General features: G+C 42.3%; 1 protein-coding gene across 4 annotated transcripts in view; it reads right to left on the bottom strand.

Moving 5' to 3' along the window:
• The window catches only part of zmiz2.S (zinc finger MIZ-type containing 2 S homeolog), a 42,290-nt gene extending 41,686 nt beyond the window's left edge, over positions 1-604 (bottom strand). The window contains exon 1 of one of the 4 annotated variants that reach the window (XM_018255120.2): positions 488-604. The gene's annotated coding sequence lies outside the window, so the exon portion shown is untranslated. Of the gene's footprint in view, positions 1-203 lie in introns of all 4 variants that reach the window. The other 3 variants (XM_018255118.2, XM_041588126.1, XM_041588127.1) reach the window with 3 other exon arrangements.
• Between the last annotated feature and the right edge of the window lie 16,158 nt (positions 605-16,762).

The following is a 16,762-nucleotide window of genomic DNA, read 5'->3' as shown; positions in this document are numbered from 1 at the left end:
CTCTGCTGGCTGCACATCCCTTGAGTATATCATCAATGTACCCGAGCATGGTGGTGGGCAGCTGTGACTAACTGTGTCCTGCCTTCAGTAGAAAGAAATACGTGAAGATGTACAGGGGGCTTAGCCTTGCCCAGAGCAGCCATCTGCTAGTCCAGAATAGCATTAGCCCCCAGCACAATAAGAGAAACCCCCCTCTTGCTTACCTTGCCCAGCAGGGATTCTCTGGCAGTCTCTCCGGCCACAGTCTCAGCTCCCCATGCAACACTCTGCGCTCACATACAACCGGAGGGCTGGGGGGCTGCGCCTCACTACTGGGTGCAGGGAAAGGGGCGCTACATGCAGGAGAGAGAGAGGGGTGGAAGGTGCAGCGATTGGGCTAATGGGTGCCCTGCATGCAGCGAGGGTGCAGCAATCAATGGACGCCGGTGAAGGAAGAGGGGGATAAAGGGGGTTAGAGATAGAAACACCTCCTCTCCCCTTCCCGTACACTTCTCAGCTCCTCAGATCCATGCTGCAAGCCTGAAGTCTCCGCTCTCCGCTCCCTTCTCACGTTCCCAGCCTCTCTGCTCGCTCTCCGGTTGCACAATGCTGGCCTCTCTTTAATATTCAGCAGCTTCCTTCTTCTCCTACAGCTCCTGGACACGCCCCCTCCTCTGCAAGCGCCGCCTCTTAACCCGGACCAGAACCTGCCAGACCAGAGAAATACATTGCCGATATGCTGAACGTGCCCGGTGGGGGAGGGGTGAGACTCCAGGAGCCGTGTCCATTAATCCCCTGGCTGTTGCCTCTCAGCCCCTCAGGCACTAGACACATATGGAGCAGCACCTTTTAGCAAAACCTATTCTTCAGCTCCTTCCATTATCGTTTCAGAGGGGGAGAGAGTTCTTGCCTTATTAATCATACACTTTAGTCTTTTGTAATGTTTGTGGCAGTCTCTAAAGCTGGCCATACATGAAGAGATCAGTTCATATGGCGACATCTCCAAATGAGCGGATCTTTTACCAATATGCCCACCGACGGCTATATCGGGGTCACCTGAACATTCGGCCCCAGGGCAGAATGATCAGATTACAACGAGGAGCAATGGGCTCCGACGGGTCGGTCAGAGGAACAATTAAACATTTCCGATCGATATTGTGACCAGATATCGATCGGGAAGACCTGTGGGAAGATACATTTTCGAATTGATCTAAAGGACCGATATCGGCAGCTTTATCTCCCCGTGTATGGCCACCTTTATGGGCAGATTAAAGCTGCCGATAGGGTTGCCACCTTTTCCTGAAAAAAATACCTTCCTATATATTTATCTTTTTTATTTATTAAATACACTGGGACAAACCATAATTTTTACCGGCCAGGTGGCAATCCTAGATATGACCCATTTGGCAGTTTATCTGTGTATTGGAGCTTCCGTCAACTCCACACTATTGATTTCAGGCTAACAATTGGGCAGATATCGGTCTGGAAGGTTTGATTTTTCTGGCAATAAAGGACCGAATCAGCTAATTGATGCTGTCATACAACCTGTCAGCACCCATTCTCTAGGGCCGAACATTTGGATTAACCCCATTCGTGTATGGCCACCTTTAGTGTGTTATGCCTCTGCATGTCACTACAGTACCCAGGGCTGTATTTAGGTCCAATGCCGCCCAAGGCATCGGACCTAAAAACGCCCCTACGTCACGCGCTGATGTCACACAACGTATTCAGCGGTAGTGACGTCAGCGTGCCGTGCTACCACATTCTTCCTCGGACCCTCACCTAGGGTTGCCACCTTGTCCGGAAAAAAATACCGGCCTTCCTATATATTTACCTTTTTTCCCTATTAATAACATTGGGATCAACCATCACTTTTTAAAATACCTGCCAGATGTCAACCCTGCTCTCAGCTCCGTCACTGAATTTCCTATGGAAATCCGTGGCAGAGGATGGGGAGGGTTTTAAAAAAAACAAAAACAAAAAAATTAGGTCGCCCCCAAAACCGTGCCACCCTAGCAACAGGCCCTCGGGGTCCTATATATAAATACGGCCCCACTTCCTCTGTCCACAAATGAAAAGGGCTGTTCACCTTTAAAATAACTTTTAGTACGATGTAATGAGTGATATTCTGAGACAATTTGCAATTATTTTTAATTTTTCATTTGTGTTTTTTTTTAGTTATTTAGCTTTTTATTCGGCAGCTCTCAGTTTGCAGTTGGCAATCTAATGGCTAGGGTCCAAATTACCTTAGCAACTATGCACTGATTTGCATGGTTGCAATCACAATAAATGTGTAGCCTTACAGAGCATTTGCTTTATGATGGGGTCAGTGACCTCCATGTGAAAGCTGGAAAGTCAGAAAAAGAAGGCAAATATTTCAAAAACTCTATAAAAAAATAAATAAAATAAACAATGATACCAAGTTGTTTAGAACTGACCATTCAACAACATACTAAAATTTAAATTAAAGGTGAGCCACCCCTTTAGCTGTTAGTGGAATTGGGTGCTTTATGGTTCCTTATTAGCACATTACTCTGGTATCCCATTCATTCCTTGTATTTTACCTGGGAACTTCTGACCCAAAAGCTTCAGCCAAATGTTTGAGGATCTATTGAATTAGAGCAGTAGCCAATAGCAGCCACCTGGGAAGTTACCTTTCTTCCCTTTTAAATGGCTACGGCATTGGTTTTCTTTTTTATGACAAATAACAAGGACTGAGCTCTTGCTGAAGAACTCATTGCAAGCCAGGGCTGCAATCAAAATTGTTAGGATCTTATAAAGCAGTGATCCCCAACCAGTGGCTCGTGAGCAACATTTTGCCCACTGACCCCTTGGATGTTGCTCCCAGTGGCCTCAAAGCAGGTGCTTATTATTGAATTCCAGGCTTGGAGGCAAGTTTTAGTTGCATAAAAACTAGTTGTACTTTCAAGTAGAGCTTCTTGTAGGCTGTCAGTCCACACAGGGGCTACCAAATAGCCAATCACAGTCTTTATTTTGGCACCCCCAGGAACTTTTTTCATGCTTGTGTTGCTCCCCAACTCTTTTTATAGTTGATTGTGGCTCACAGGTAAAAAAAGGTTGGGGAACTCCTGTTATAAAGTATACTGGTTAGATCACCCAATAGAATGGAATGAGCATGGTGTCTAAAGTTCATACCACAACCCTTTAATGGCACCCCAGAATGTGCCAAAGTATTCCAAAGCTCTTGATTATACAGAAATAGATACAAAACAACCAATAGCAGATAACCAATTGCAGATACAAGAGGTAAAGAGATCCTGGCCCCTAAAGAAGGGTTATGACACGTAAGGTGTTGAGATGGGGAAAAAACAGGAGTTGAATCTAAACTGATTATGTGTAACTGTCTTTTAAGTAGAAATGAGTCTCATATAACAAATGTACATGAAAAACATTCTGGCAGAATGCAAAGTAAAATAAAACGTGGGCAGGCTGCTGTGTATTTAACACTTTGCATCCTGCTCTGACTGCAGGTCAAGAGTGCACAGGCCTGCAGGGAGACATGTAAGCATCCTTCTCCCACCACCTACCCATCCCTAACTCGGGTGTACTTATTGCTTGCCTTATGACAGGGCTGCCTTTTCTCCTCTACTCCATGCTTTGCCCCTCTTGTGGAGAGGGGGGCCTGGCGACCAATCTTTTCCCCTAGCACTTGTGGCTGGAGTGTTGCTGTGCTCTGTACCTTGAGCTGGATTTAAAATCTGGTTTAATGGAGAATTCCCAGGGGGGCAGTTAGCCTGGGGGAGGAGGGAGGGGGTCTACCTGGGGTAGGGTTTGTTTTTGTTTTTTGAGGGTTGAATTCTCCTTTAAACCAGATTTTAAATCCAGCACAAGGTACAGAGCCCAGCAAGATTCCAGCCTCAAGTGCTGGGGGAAAAGATTGGTCGCCAGGCCCCCCTCTCCACAAGTTAAAAAAAATAAGAACATACAAGCATCTCCACACACTTTTCTCTTAGGGATGAAGATTAGAGCCATACATTTGAAACAAACTCGTAAATTAGCCACTCATATCCTAACAGCAGCAAGATCTTTATTGGCAGCAAACTGGAAAAGACCCACAATTCCGGGCTTACAATTGCTGATAACAAAGGTAAATTGGATTAGAGCAATGGAATCCATACGAAACAGACTTCAAGATAGAGGTTATGAAGGGAAGCTGGAGTGGTATCCGTGGGCTCAACATCTGGAGACTTTGCAAATCAGAGGTACCGTGCAATAAGTGGAAGTTATTGCATCCCCAGACCTAGTCAGACCTGTCTACTTTTCTTGTCTCTCCCTCCCCTCTTTCTTTTTTTTTCTCTTTCTCTCTCTTTTTCTTACCTCCTAACGTCATGTCTTCCTCCACCCTATCCTTCCCCATTTACCAAAAACAAAAAATACAAAAACTTCTTTCACTTCCACGAGGATTCAATATTTCTTTATTGCAATGTAATTTTCCAGGATATGATCCATAAGTAATTATTGAGCTAAATGATAATCTATACCCTGCTGTGAAATATCTGATACAGTCAGCTGAATAATCTATTACATCATTGTTCTACCTGTTATTTTTCTTTGGAAATGAAGATCAATAAAAAGTTAAAAATAAGAACATTGGTAGTCAGGATCTCCCCATAGAAGTAAACAAAACAAATGGTGGTTACGGCACCCCCATAAAAGTAAAATAAAATTGGTAGCCAAGGCCTCCCCTATAAAAGTTTAAAAAAAAACAATATGGTGTCCAGGGTTTAAAAAAAAAAGAATTTTGGTATTAAGTAGAACTTCAGCAGCTTCACTTCAACTCCCTTTGGCTGTTTCACTTTTGCGGTTTCTATTTGTCTACCTTTTTCTGGCTTCCCAAGCGGCCCACTTAATATTAAATAGAGCGGCCCATTGAGCATTTGACCAAGTAGATGATGGCCAGTGCTGGGAAGGAAGAGACCTTTCTGAAATAAGATTCCAACACAAAGACCTGTAGATTAAAATGAATAATATACCCCCTACTAAAATGTATAAAGATATTAGAAGTCACCTCTGAGTTATGCAACCTCTTGCTTTTATATGGTCACGTAACTCCTCAGTGACTTAAAATATCATTATAAATTACAGTAGGGGGTACATTATTTATTATATAAGCGTGTGAAGTTTTAGTTGAGTGTCAGGGATCCCACCACATCCTGCTCACTATTTCTTCCAGCACCATAGGGGTGAAACAGTATCCTGAAGTATATAGACTTCCTTTGAAGCCAACAACGCTTGTTTTACCCTAACTATCTGGCATTTGATGTATGGACCTTGTTTGGAAAAGGGCACCAATGGAACATTTCCTTGATTCACTGTCTGGGATTATGTTGTTATTACTGAGCCGGAATAAATAGAATCTACTGTCCCCCTTCATAGAATATTTTGGGTGAGCCCGAGGCTCACAGAGGTTATTAAATCTAGAGGAACGAAACATCTTGTTTCATATTAGACTTTGACCAGACTTTGACCATAGATCATCCTGCCAATCACAGTATACAAGTGAGGTACACTCCTTACTGCAAGGACAAGGGTACAATAAATAGTATTCCCTTACATTCCTTCTGCTGCCCTACCCCGTGCTAACCTGTGATTATTTGTTCACAATAGCTTATATAAAATAGTATTCCGTATTGGAAAGCGCCCAAACAATAACAAAGAGCAACTGCAACAACAAGAAAACAGTTGCCAATAAAGATCCATAACAGAAAGGTATAACTTTACACCTCATTCCTGAAGAATATCAAATACAGGGGGGGGGTGACAGGTAAAGTTAAAAAAGTATGATTATAATTAGCAGCAAATGTGTTGCCAAGACAACTTGTGATCCACCTTGACACACACGCATATATATATATACTCAGCGGCGTAACTAGAGGGGGTGCTCGCACCCCCTGCTCCCCCGGTAGTTCCGCCACTGTATATACTAGGCCAAGATTCTTGTGTAGAAGTGATCCATCCCTAGGATGGTGTAAGTGACAGAAGAAAAGATTAAAGGAAATTTCACTATAAAAATAGGAAGGTTTCTTTATCCTGGTTTTTTATTTGGACAGTACCTCATTCAGACCATTAACAGAAAATGGGGAAGCCACAGCAAAATTGCTTAACCAGCCTGTCTGTGTGCGTAAATAGCAAGGCACTATTCGAGCATTGAATGAGATGTGTTTGGGCAGAGTCCTGTTTTTCAGTTCATAGTGGCCTCCTAGGATTTTCAGATACTTCTAAATTCTCCATTGCTTCACAGGGACCATGAGACACTGGGCAATCTACACTTAATATGCCTTGATCAGATGAGAAAATAAAAAACCATGTATGGGATACTTTATCCAGAAATCCATTATCTAGAAAGTTCTGAATTACAGAAAGGGCATCTCCCATAGGGGTAAATTTATCAAAGAGTGAAGTTCCGCCACTAGAGTGAAATTCCGCAGCTCTTAATTCATTTCTATGGGATTTTGAAAGGCGTATTTATCAATGGGTGAAGTGAAAGTTCACCCATTGATAAATACGCCTATAAAAATCCCATAGATATGAATGTAGAGTGGTGGATTTTCACTCTAGTGGCGGAACTTCACTATTAACTTCACTCTTTGATAAATATACCCCCTTGACTCAATTTTATCCAAATTGTCCAAATGTTTAAAAATTATTTCCTTTTCCTCTGTAATAATAAAACAGTAGCTTGTACTTGATCCAAACTAAGATATAATTAATTCTTATTGGAAGCAAAACCAGCCTATTGGGTTTATTTAATGTTTTTCTAATATTCTTAAGGGATGAAGATCAAAATTATGGAAAGATCTGTTATCCGGAATGCCCCAGGTCCTGAGCATTCTGGATAACGGGTCCCATACCTGTACATATTGTTTGGTCTGGTCCAAGACACATTGTGGACCATGCGTGCAATTTACTGACAATCTCAATCATTCTCTACCCGGAGCAGATGTTGTTGGGTATTGGCTCTGACTTGTCTGGATCAGAAAGAACCACATGAAATAACCGCAAACACTTGCAATAATATTAGTCATCCTACCCAACAATGGAGCGTTTTGGCACTGAGATCTGTCTGTCGTCACACTGATGAAAGGTGAGAGGGGTAGTTTGTCTGCTATTGTTTTCCGCCTTATGGCAATGGCAGGCAAAATAGCATGTGCCTAACCTACCCCCATGTGCCATAGCCTTACCTACAGTTCTCATGTTATTTCCTTTATCCTTCCCTGTCTTCCATTCTACTTTTTACTGACTGATGTGAATAATATATAAGTTACGTGAAGTGGTCTGGTCTGGGATATTTTGGAAGTCAAGTAACATTTGTACGAACTTCCAAATGTTGGTTTTGTTTTGCCTTCTGATTTGGAAATTACATAGGAACATAGTAAGTTAGGTTGAAAAAAGACACATGTCCAACAAGTTCAACCTTTTGACTTTTCTTTTAACCTGCCTAACTGCCAGTTGATCTAGAGGAAGGCAAAAAACCCCATCTGAAGCCTTCCTGACTCCAAAATGTCAATCGGACTAGTCCCTGGATCAACTTGTACTATGAGCGATCTCCCATAACCCTGTATTCGCTCACTTGTTAAAAAGCCATCCAACCCCTTCTTAAAGCTATCTAATGTATCAGCTTGTACAACTGATTCAGGGAGAGAATTCCACATCTTCACAGCTCTCACTGTAAAAAAAACCCTTCTGAATATTTAGGCTGAAACTCTTTTCTTCTAATCGGAATGGGTGACCTTGGGGCACATTTACAAAGCTCGAGTGAAGGATTCGAATTAAAAAAACTTCGAATTTCGAAGTGTTTTTTTGGCTACTTCGACCATCGAATGGGCTAGTTCGACCTTCGACTACTACTTCGACTTCGAATCGAACGATTCGAACTAAAAATCGTTCGACTATTCGACCATTCGATAATCGAAGTACTGTCTCTTTAAGAAAAACTTCGACCCCCTAGTTCGGCAGCTAAAAGCTACCGAACTCAATGTTAGCCTATGGGGAAGGTCCCCATAGGCTTGCCTGCGTTTTTTTGATCGAATGATATTCGTTCGATCGTTGGATTAAAATCCTTCGAATCGTTCGATCGCATGATTTGCGCTAAATCGTTCGACTTCGATATTCGAAGTCGAACGATTTTAGTTCCTGGTCGAATATCGAGGGTTAATTAACCCTCGATATTCGACCCTTAGTAAATCTGCCCCCTTGTGTCAGCTGGAAAGACGTAATGGTAAATAAAGCATTAGAGAGATTATTATATGATCCCCTTATAGATTTATACATAGTTATCACATCACCCCTTAAGCGCCTCTTCTCCAGCATGAACATCCCCAATTTGGCATATTGTGCAGTTGTACAGACAGGGTAAGAGCCTAAATCATGTTCTTCTGCTGTTAGATATTATGCTTTATTCTTCTTCTTCACTTGCATTTTTACATTTATTTTCTTTGTAGACCTGCATCTCCCCATCCCATGTATATTTCTTCCCCCAATCCCCTCCTAATTTCCATCATCCCCCCATGCCCTACTCTTTTTCCTTATTGCTACAAATCTTCTTTCCCCTTCTGTTGTGTTGGTCTCCTTATGCATATTCTTCTACCCTTTCTTCTTTCTTCTCTCCTTTCCCCTTGCACTCATTTTCTTTTTCTTCTAGCAATTTCCTCTACCCTCTTACTTTTCTTTCTACTCTTCTTTGCTCTTCTCCTTCTCACCTGTCTTTTCATAGTGGGTTGGATGTTATTGTGCTGTTTTTCTCCTATTATGTTTAGAGGTTACCTGAGTGGAGACTTTGAACCTGTGTTAAAGTGAAGATTGAGTTACCCTTAAAACTACTTACAGGCCTTTTGAAATAAAGCAACTGCCTACAACATGATCTCTATGGCATATTGCCAAAGATAAGGGCTATTTATAGCCATCCCTTGGTCTTTGGATATTATAGCAAGACAATGTAGATGGCAGATAATGACTCACCACTGTCACAGCATGCTCATGCAGTAAGCAAACGAGTTTAGCTATAAAATAAACACATTTTGGTACTGCATTAACTGGGCACAGAGCTAGTGTTTCTCAACAAGATTTCCCAATCTGTGCAACTGCCCCCCTAAGCATGGTGGGATTGGGCAGAGAAATTATTGGAACTGTAACAATAGTTACCAGCATATTTTCATATATTTGTGCTTTTGTTTTGAGGAGGACCCAATCAAATATTGGAGGTTAAAGAATTATTGGAGGTTAAAGAAATTATTCATAAAGCTCTGAGAACCTCTGGGATAGTGGTTTTGCTGTTTCAGGAATGATGCTTTTGGTTCTGAGCAACTGTTTCTCTGTTGCATATTTTTTTGGTATGGAATGGGATGTCTCTGGGTCTTGTATATTTAATTATACAGTACATACAAATATAGTCACTTGTTGGCCCTGATAAATATGTTTTTTGTCTTCAACAATGATCATCCTAAAAGATCGTGGCAATCCTCCAGCTGCCTTTTGTATTACATTTTTAGCCAAATAAAAATAATAGTGTCCATGAACTGTCCTGGAGGGCCCCAGCCTAGGAGAATTCCTATCTGCCCCCTTCTTATAACTACAGTATATAAACAACATTCAGCACTATCTATATCTAATTGCTGGGGAAGTGGGCTGCAGGTGTCAGGTTCTCTGTGGGGGCCTAGGAAACCCAGTCCAATGCGAATAGCGACTCCACTTCTCCCTCACAATAAGAAGCCACATTGTGAATTTCCCATTAGTAATAGATGGTGATTTCCTTTTCTGGATATCTGTCTAATTAAATCATTTCTTCTGTGCTCCCACCATCACTTGGAAAGTCTGCATAACACTATCTGCCCAGAAATTTAAGGGAAGTGGTATCAAACCCATAATAATAGAAAGGGATTTTTTTTGCATTTTTTTAGCCTCGGTGAGTAACTAGATAATATCCATGTGTCTTCTTTATTTTTTTCTTTTCGTTTCACTTCCTGCTCTCTATATTACAGGGATACTGTCATAAGCAAACATGTTATATTCAAAACACATCAGTTAATAGTGCTGCTCCAGCAGAATTCTACACTGAAATCCATTTTTCAAAAGAGCAAACATATTTTTTTTACATTCAATTTTGAAATCTGACATGGGGCTAGACATATTGTCAGTTTCCCAGCTGCCCCCAGTCATGTAACTTGTGCTCTGATCAACTTTAGTCACTCTGTACTGCTGTACTGCAAGTTGGAGTGATATCACCCCCTCCATTTCCCCCCAGCAGCCTAACAAAAGTACAATGGATAGCAGATAGCAGCTCCATAACACAAGATAACAGCTCCCTGGTAGATCTAAAAACAACACTCAATAGTAAAAGCCAAGTCCCACTGAGACTGATTCAGTTACATTAAGATGGAGCCTGCCAGAAAGTAGTTCCATCCTAAAGTGCAGGCACAAGTCACATGACTGGGGCAGCTGGGAAACTGACAATATGTCTAACCCCATGTCAGATTTCAAAATTGAATATAAAAAAATCTGTTTGCTCTTTTGAGAATTGAATTTCAGTGCAGAAGTCTGCAGGAGCAGCAGACAAGCACCTGAGGAAGGGCCACCAGGTCTGACACATTTCGGACAGCTTTTGAATAAATGAATCAATGAACAAGAAATTGGTTCTCACATATCTCACATCTTCTGGAGCAGCACTATTAACTGATGCATTTTGAAAAAAAATATGTTTTCCCATGACAGTATCCCTTTAAGTTTGACTTCATATAGTATTATTACTTTTTCTTCTCTTTCTTTGTCTCTATGTATGTGGCCACTTCTCAGCAAGTATCTTCTGTCCTCTCATCTCTGTACAGCCACCCACACCCAAATCTGAAATGTACAAATTTACAATAGAAAGCTTCTGGTAGTTTTGCTTAAAATGGATTGATAGCGTTCATGTCTGTCCTGATTTTCACAGGTCAGTCCTGAATCGTGGGGCAAAACTAGGAATGCGTCTTAGAAACTGGGCAAGGTTAGGGCACATTTGTGATGGGTTAAGTTGAACTAGAGTGTGACCTACACAGATTGAGAGATGAACAAAAATACACCAATTTCTAGGTGTTGGTCTTGAACCTATTAAGAGAGGGTGTTTTTTTTGTAAGCTGGTCCAGTACTCTGCAAAATGCCAAGGATATCCCCCAACTTTAAGGGCGAACTAACCCTTAAAAAGAAACATGGCTAGAAATTTTAAATACTGAACTTACTGCATTATTGTAAGGAGTTGGAATTCCTATACCAGTAATGACAGGCCTTCAAAGTTGTCAAAGGAGCTTACCATCTTGGATCTTGTTAGGGGTGTCAGTGACATGCTTAGTGTGATCTGGGCAGCTGTTTAGAAGCTAAGCTTAGGGGTTGTTTCAAATTATCAAGCAAAAAAAAAAAATGGGTTTATGTGTCATGGAAGCTGATGCTACAGAGTTGATTATTAAATTCTTATGCAGGTTGCACTGGTTTCTGAGTAATGTAATGTGAATCTAATCAGCTTTGTAATGTGACTGTTGTATTCTGTGTATACAATATAATGTGTGTTGGTTCCTAAGCTCAGGTAACTGACAGGAGCACATAGAAAGTAGATGTGAAGTTACTGGGGGCATCATCAGAGGCGAAGATCTTCACTGCCAAAGGGCTTCTGTTGCCTTGGGCTGGTACTGAAAACAAAATAAAATGTGCAGCATTTCTACCTTACTTTTTTTTAAATCTTTAGTTATCCTTGGGGTCAGGTTTTGGGGAGATTTGGTTAATTACCCTCCTTCATCCACTTTGGATGACCTCATGAGGTTAGCCATCCAAATTGATAGGAGGCAAAGAGAAAGACGAGCTGAGTGGGGATACAGATTTCTCTATTATATGTAATGATGAGTCACCAACTCCCTTGTTTCCTAACCCTCAGGGGGAACCCATGCAATTGGGGGCTACTCGCTTGTCTCCCGAGGAAAGGGCCCGTAAGCGATCCCTGGGTCTATGCATGTATTGTGGGGATAAGGGGCATTTCCTTAAAAATTGTCCCAAGAGGCCTGGAAGTTCTCAAAACCTGGAAGTGGAGAAGGGAAGCTCAATTTGAGTAGAGAGATTTCCTCTTCCCAATTTGCCTCAAAAAACGTAGCACCTGTAGTTTTGTCCTGGCCTGGGGGTTCAGCTAAAGTTTCTGCCTTGGTGGATTCTGGGGCTGAGGGATATTTTTTAGATGCTGCCTTCGCAGAAAGGTATAATATTCCCCTCACACCTCCTATAAAGATTTCTGCTATTGATAAAAGTTGGTGATTGCTCCCACACACCTGTCTGTGCAGATAAATCCAAATCCACTTGGTGCTCAGTGATAGAGGTAACCGGCAACCTCAAATCAGATACTAAAAAAAGGCACACAAGATGTGAATGCAGGTGAAAACCTTGTGCCTTGACAAAGGGGCTTGCCCCGAAACGTTGCACTTCCGGTAATAAATATTTTGCAAGGTTTTCACCTGCATTCACATCTTGTGTGCCAGTGTGCCTTTTTTCAGTGCTATTGATAAAAGCCCACTGGGGTCAGGTCTGGTAACCCAAAAATCCAAGGCATTATCCATGTGTGTGAACAACCCCCACATTGATTGGGCAACTGCAGAGGTTATTCAGTGGGGTTCCAAGTGCAAAGATTCATGTCTAGCTTCCACTCTAATGGTAGCAGTTACTTCCCTAGAGAAACTCCCTTCTGTTGAGCATTGCTCAAAGTGTCGTTCTGGGGTACATAGTTCCCTATCAGCAGTTACATCCGGTCAGGAAAGAGCAGCCGATAAGACCCATAGGGAAGTATCCAAATTTCAGGTTGGGGACTTGGTTGGCTATCCACAGGGAATATCAAGCTTAAAATTCCATCACTTAAGCCCAGATTTATAGGTCCATACCCAAATTTGGGTTTCCATATTGTGGAAATTTTGAACCCAACCTCTGTCCGTCTTGAGTTACCTGAGATATTATGTAGATGTTTTGTTACCTGTTTCATCTTTCTGTGTTAAAACCACCCATACAGGTCCACCAGCAATCATGTCCTCCTTCAGTGTTGATGAAAAGTCTGGTCAAATCTGATGCCAGGGTTGACCACCTAAGGAGACAGTCCCACCCCAGGTCTCCTGGTAAGCTTGAGGGTCTAGTGGCCCCTCCTAGAGGGGGGGGCAATGTAAGGAAAGGTTTCCCTGGTGGTCTAGTGGCGAACGCTTACCCTGGGCATGCAGGGGTGCCCGCCATGCTTCCGGCGTTGACGCCCACTGCATGCGCCTTCTCCTTTGGGGTTCTGTGTTCCTATGGCGCGTGCGCTGGTGCGCTTCCTGGTTTATTCACCGGCGTGATGACGTCATCGCGCCTGGCGCGAAATTCAAATAGTATAAAAGGGGGAATTCAGATATCAGTACACTGCCCGTTGTTAGGTTCTATTTAGAAAAGTTCCTGGATGTTTATTCTTAGTGAATTCTATCTGATCTACTGTGTTTGACCTTGCCTGCCTTCTTGACTATTCTGATCCTCTCCATTCCTGACCCTTGCCTGCCTGTTAACTCCAAACTCTCCAATCCTTACCACTGACTATTCTACACTCTCTAACCCTGAATCTAGCTTGTCTGACAATTCTCTGCTTGTGCTGGCCGGCCTGCCTGTTCCTGGTGGTGTTCTTTCTTCCAGTATCCTGGTGAGACGATGGTGCCCCTTTGCTCTTCCAGAACCGGTAGCTTAGCTCCTCTCTCAATTAAGACCTGGCGGCATCCAATTAGTGGAGGGCTCCTCCCGAGGTGAAAGGCAGCAGTTAAAGGCAGAAGTGAGAGCCGAGACCAGGGAACTTAGCTTGGGTTCTGGATATAGGGTGCCGAACGCAGGGCCGGAACTAGGGGTAGGCAGAATAGGCACGTGCCTAGGGTGCAAAGCTGGGGGGGCGCCAGGCACGTACTTGCTCTGTCGCCTACCCCATGTCCGGTCCCGTCTCTCCCCGACTGCTGCTGGTACCTTACACGTTAATGCGCCTCTGCGCATGTGCGCACGTCATTTCACGCATACGCGCACGCCATTTCACGCATACGCGCTGGATGGAAGTTTCGCGCATGCACAGTCGAGCGAGCACTGAGCCGGCGCCGTGGCCCGCCAGGTTGCCTAGGGTGCCTGGCCGGGTTGGCCCGGCTCTGGCCGAACGTGACACCTGTCCTCCATTTATAATGGAAGTGGGTCTGTAGCCCACCAGGTTCCTCAAGACCCTGTGTCATGTTTTCATCCCCCTCTACGCCTTCTGTGCAAGTGTCTGCTTATAGCTCTCTGTGGATAGGGAGGTAGCGGAGCTGACAGCTGCTGAAAGAGTCTGGAGGGTGATATGTCCTGGCTGATGCCCAGCTTCAGTATAGTTGTATGTGTTTGTGGTAGACATGCATCAAATTAACTATTTTAGGATTCGATCAAATCCTTCATGAAAGATTTGTCCAGATACCAAAGGGAATCCCCAGCCTAATATGCATAAACATATGCATTTCAGGGCTAGGAGGGAACATCCTTAATTGTTTTGTCATGTCATTTTAAGGATTCTAATTCGGTTTGGCCAGGCACTTGGATTTGCCCAAATTTAAATCCTGCTGAAATAAGGCAGAACCCCAAACTGAATCCTTGATTTGGTGCATCCCTAGATTGTGGATCCTGAAAAACATGATTTGTTGGGGCCCAGTTACTTCATGGTATGCAGCTGAATAGGTTGGACAGGTTGGGCATCACATAAATAGTCTAACAGTGATTACAGAGTGGGTAAATTTGAATATTTTCTTAAAAAAAAAAGTCACTTTAGACAGGATTATTCTCCTGTTTGAAGGGAAAATGTGATCTAAATCAGGGCTTTCTACCGTGAGGCCCTCCAGGGGTATGTACATGCTGCAGCCTGTATGGAGGCTCCTTATGCGTCTTTCACTGGCAACATCATTAAAATAGAACCCAGTTCATAGTATAGGAGAGCTGGGCAACACTGACCTACTGACTTACTCACTTCAGACTATTATTCACCAGAGAGGAAAACAATTTACTTTTGAAGCAGTACAGATTAGGAGAGAAAATTATTTAGATCTGCAGTTGCAGTGAGTACTTCCCTACAGTGAAATGGGCCTATAACAACTGTCATTAAAGGTACTAATGTCAACATGTGCTGTTCACTCGGCACCACAGTCTTTCCTGCTTTCCTTCCCAAACAGCTTGCGTTCCTAATAAAGCAGGGGAACCTTGGACCAGGCAAAAGGTCCAAAGCTCCCTTAGCAGCCTGCAACAATTGGGGCAACATTATAGGGGCCAAATTCAATGTAATGAGATATCATTTGTAATTTTACTCTGTCTTTGTAACTGAACCCATCCTCGTCGCCATTTGTTATGTTTTGGGTAGCCGAGGATGAGCAGAGTATAACACTATTCAAGTTGCTTCTTAATGAGCAAGACTTTCCCTTTGCACAGGTACTTGTGCATAGACACATGGCAATGCACAGATCTAGAAGTATAAGATTGTGAAAATTATAACAAAAGTGGCAGCCAGTGGTAAATCCCTATTCCTAGTTTCAGCTGATATCACTACTAAAATAATCATAGCCAGTAATAAGAAATGTGGGTGTGAAAGCTGATAGCAGCTGTGAATAAGATAAAGGCTTTCCTTAACAAGAACTGTAAAAGTATAAATGCTCTTTAGAAAAGACTGGTGGAAGTGTAATATCATAAAAGAATCTCCTTCCATATGAGTGAGCAGATTAAACCACTGCTCCTAAGGGTGATTTTATGAATATCCCATTCAGCAGAGCTTGGATTTACATCATGGAGAGAATATACCCTCGCTATCTGTCTTTTCAATGGCATAACATTTATACAAAACCCTTTAAAAGAGTTGTTTTCTGTGGATAAGTGAATTGTGCAGTAAGAGGAATCATTAAGCCATAACCAATACAACCATAATGTCCCATGGAAAGCCAGTTTGGGGACTAATACTGTACATGACGATTGATTTACCAGGTGAACAAGTCTCATATTATTGGCTACTGAAAGATAATCACAAGCGCATTTTGTTTACAAAAGCCTCAACGGTCAAGTGTTTTACATTTTCAAGGTTTATCACACGACAAACCCAATGTTTTCATCTCATCGCCTCAGATCTAACAAGATGCTGTAAAAATCTGAATTTTGTCATTTAGGTAATCTTGGTTTTTCCACCTTGAAAACGCAAACAAAAAAATTGAAACATCTCCCCCGGCTGAAAATTCACAGAAAGCCAGGATTCATGAAAATGAACTGCAACTGGTTAATACGATTTAAGGTGAAGGTCAGATTCATGAAAAGTTGACATTGCGACAATGGAGATGAGTTGCATGAAAGAGAATTGTGCCCAAAAGAGTTAATTTAAAGCACTGGCTCCCCTATATCTATTGATATCTTGATAGCACTAGTCTGTTTTATATTGCACATGTACCCCACACTTTTTGTTATTACCCCCAATTTTATATTGAAACATCTAAGCATTTAAGCATAGATACATATATATATATATATATATTTACTGTATTGTTTATGATCATCAGGACATTTTCAAGATCTTATTGTCATCTTCCCATTTACAGTGAAGAGGAATTAGATTTTAATATCCCCAGGACTGGATCATGATCACCCAATTACATGAGGTTGGCTGATATCTTTGCAGGCTCATTCAGCCAGGAGTATGGCCTTGTCTGACCTCAAATAGAACCCTCCCTGTCCCAGAGCACATGCCATTTACCCTTTATGTTTGTTTAAA

Source organism: Xenopus laevis, chromosome 3S (assembly GCF_017654675.1).
Source record: "Xenopus laevis strain J_2021 chromosome 3S, Xenopus_laevis_v10.1, whole genome shotgun sequence".
NCBI lineage: Eukaryota > Metazoa > Chordata > Amphibia > Anura > Pipidae > Xenopus > Xenopus laevis.
The sequence above is the reverse complement of the archived record's forward strand: the minus strand, read 5'-3'. Positions and strand labels throughout refer to the sequence as shown.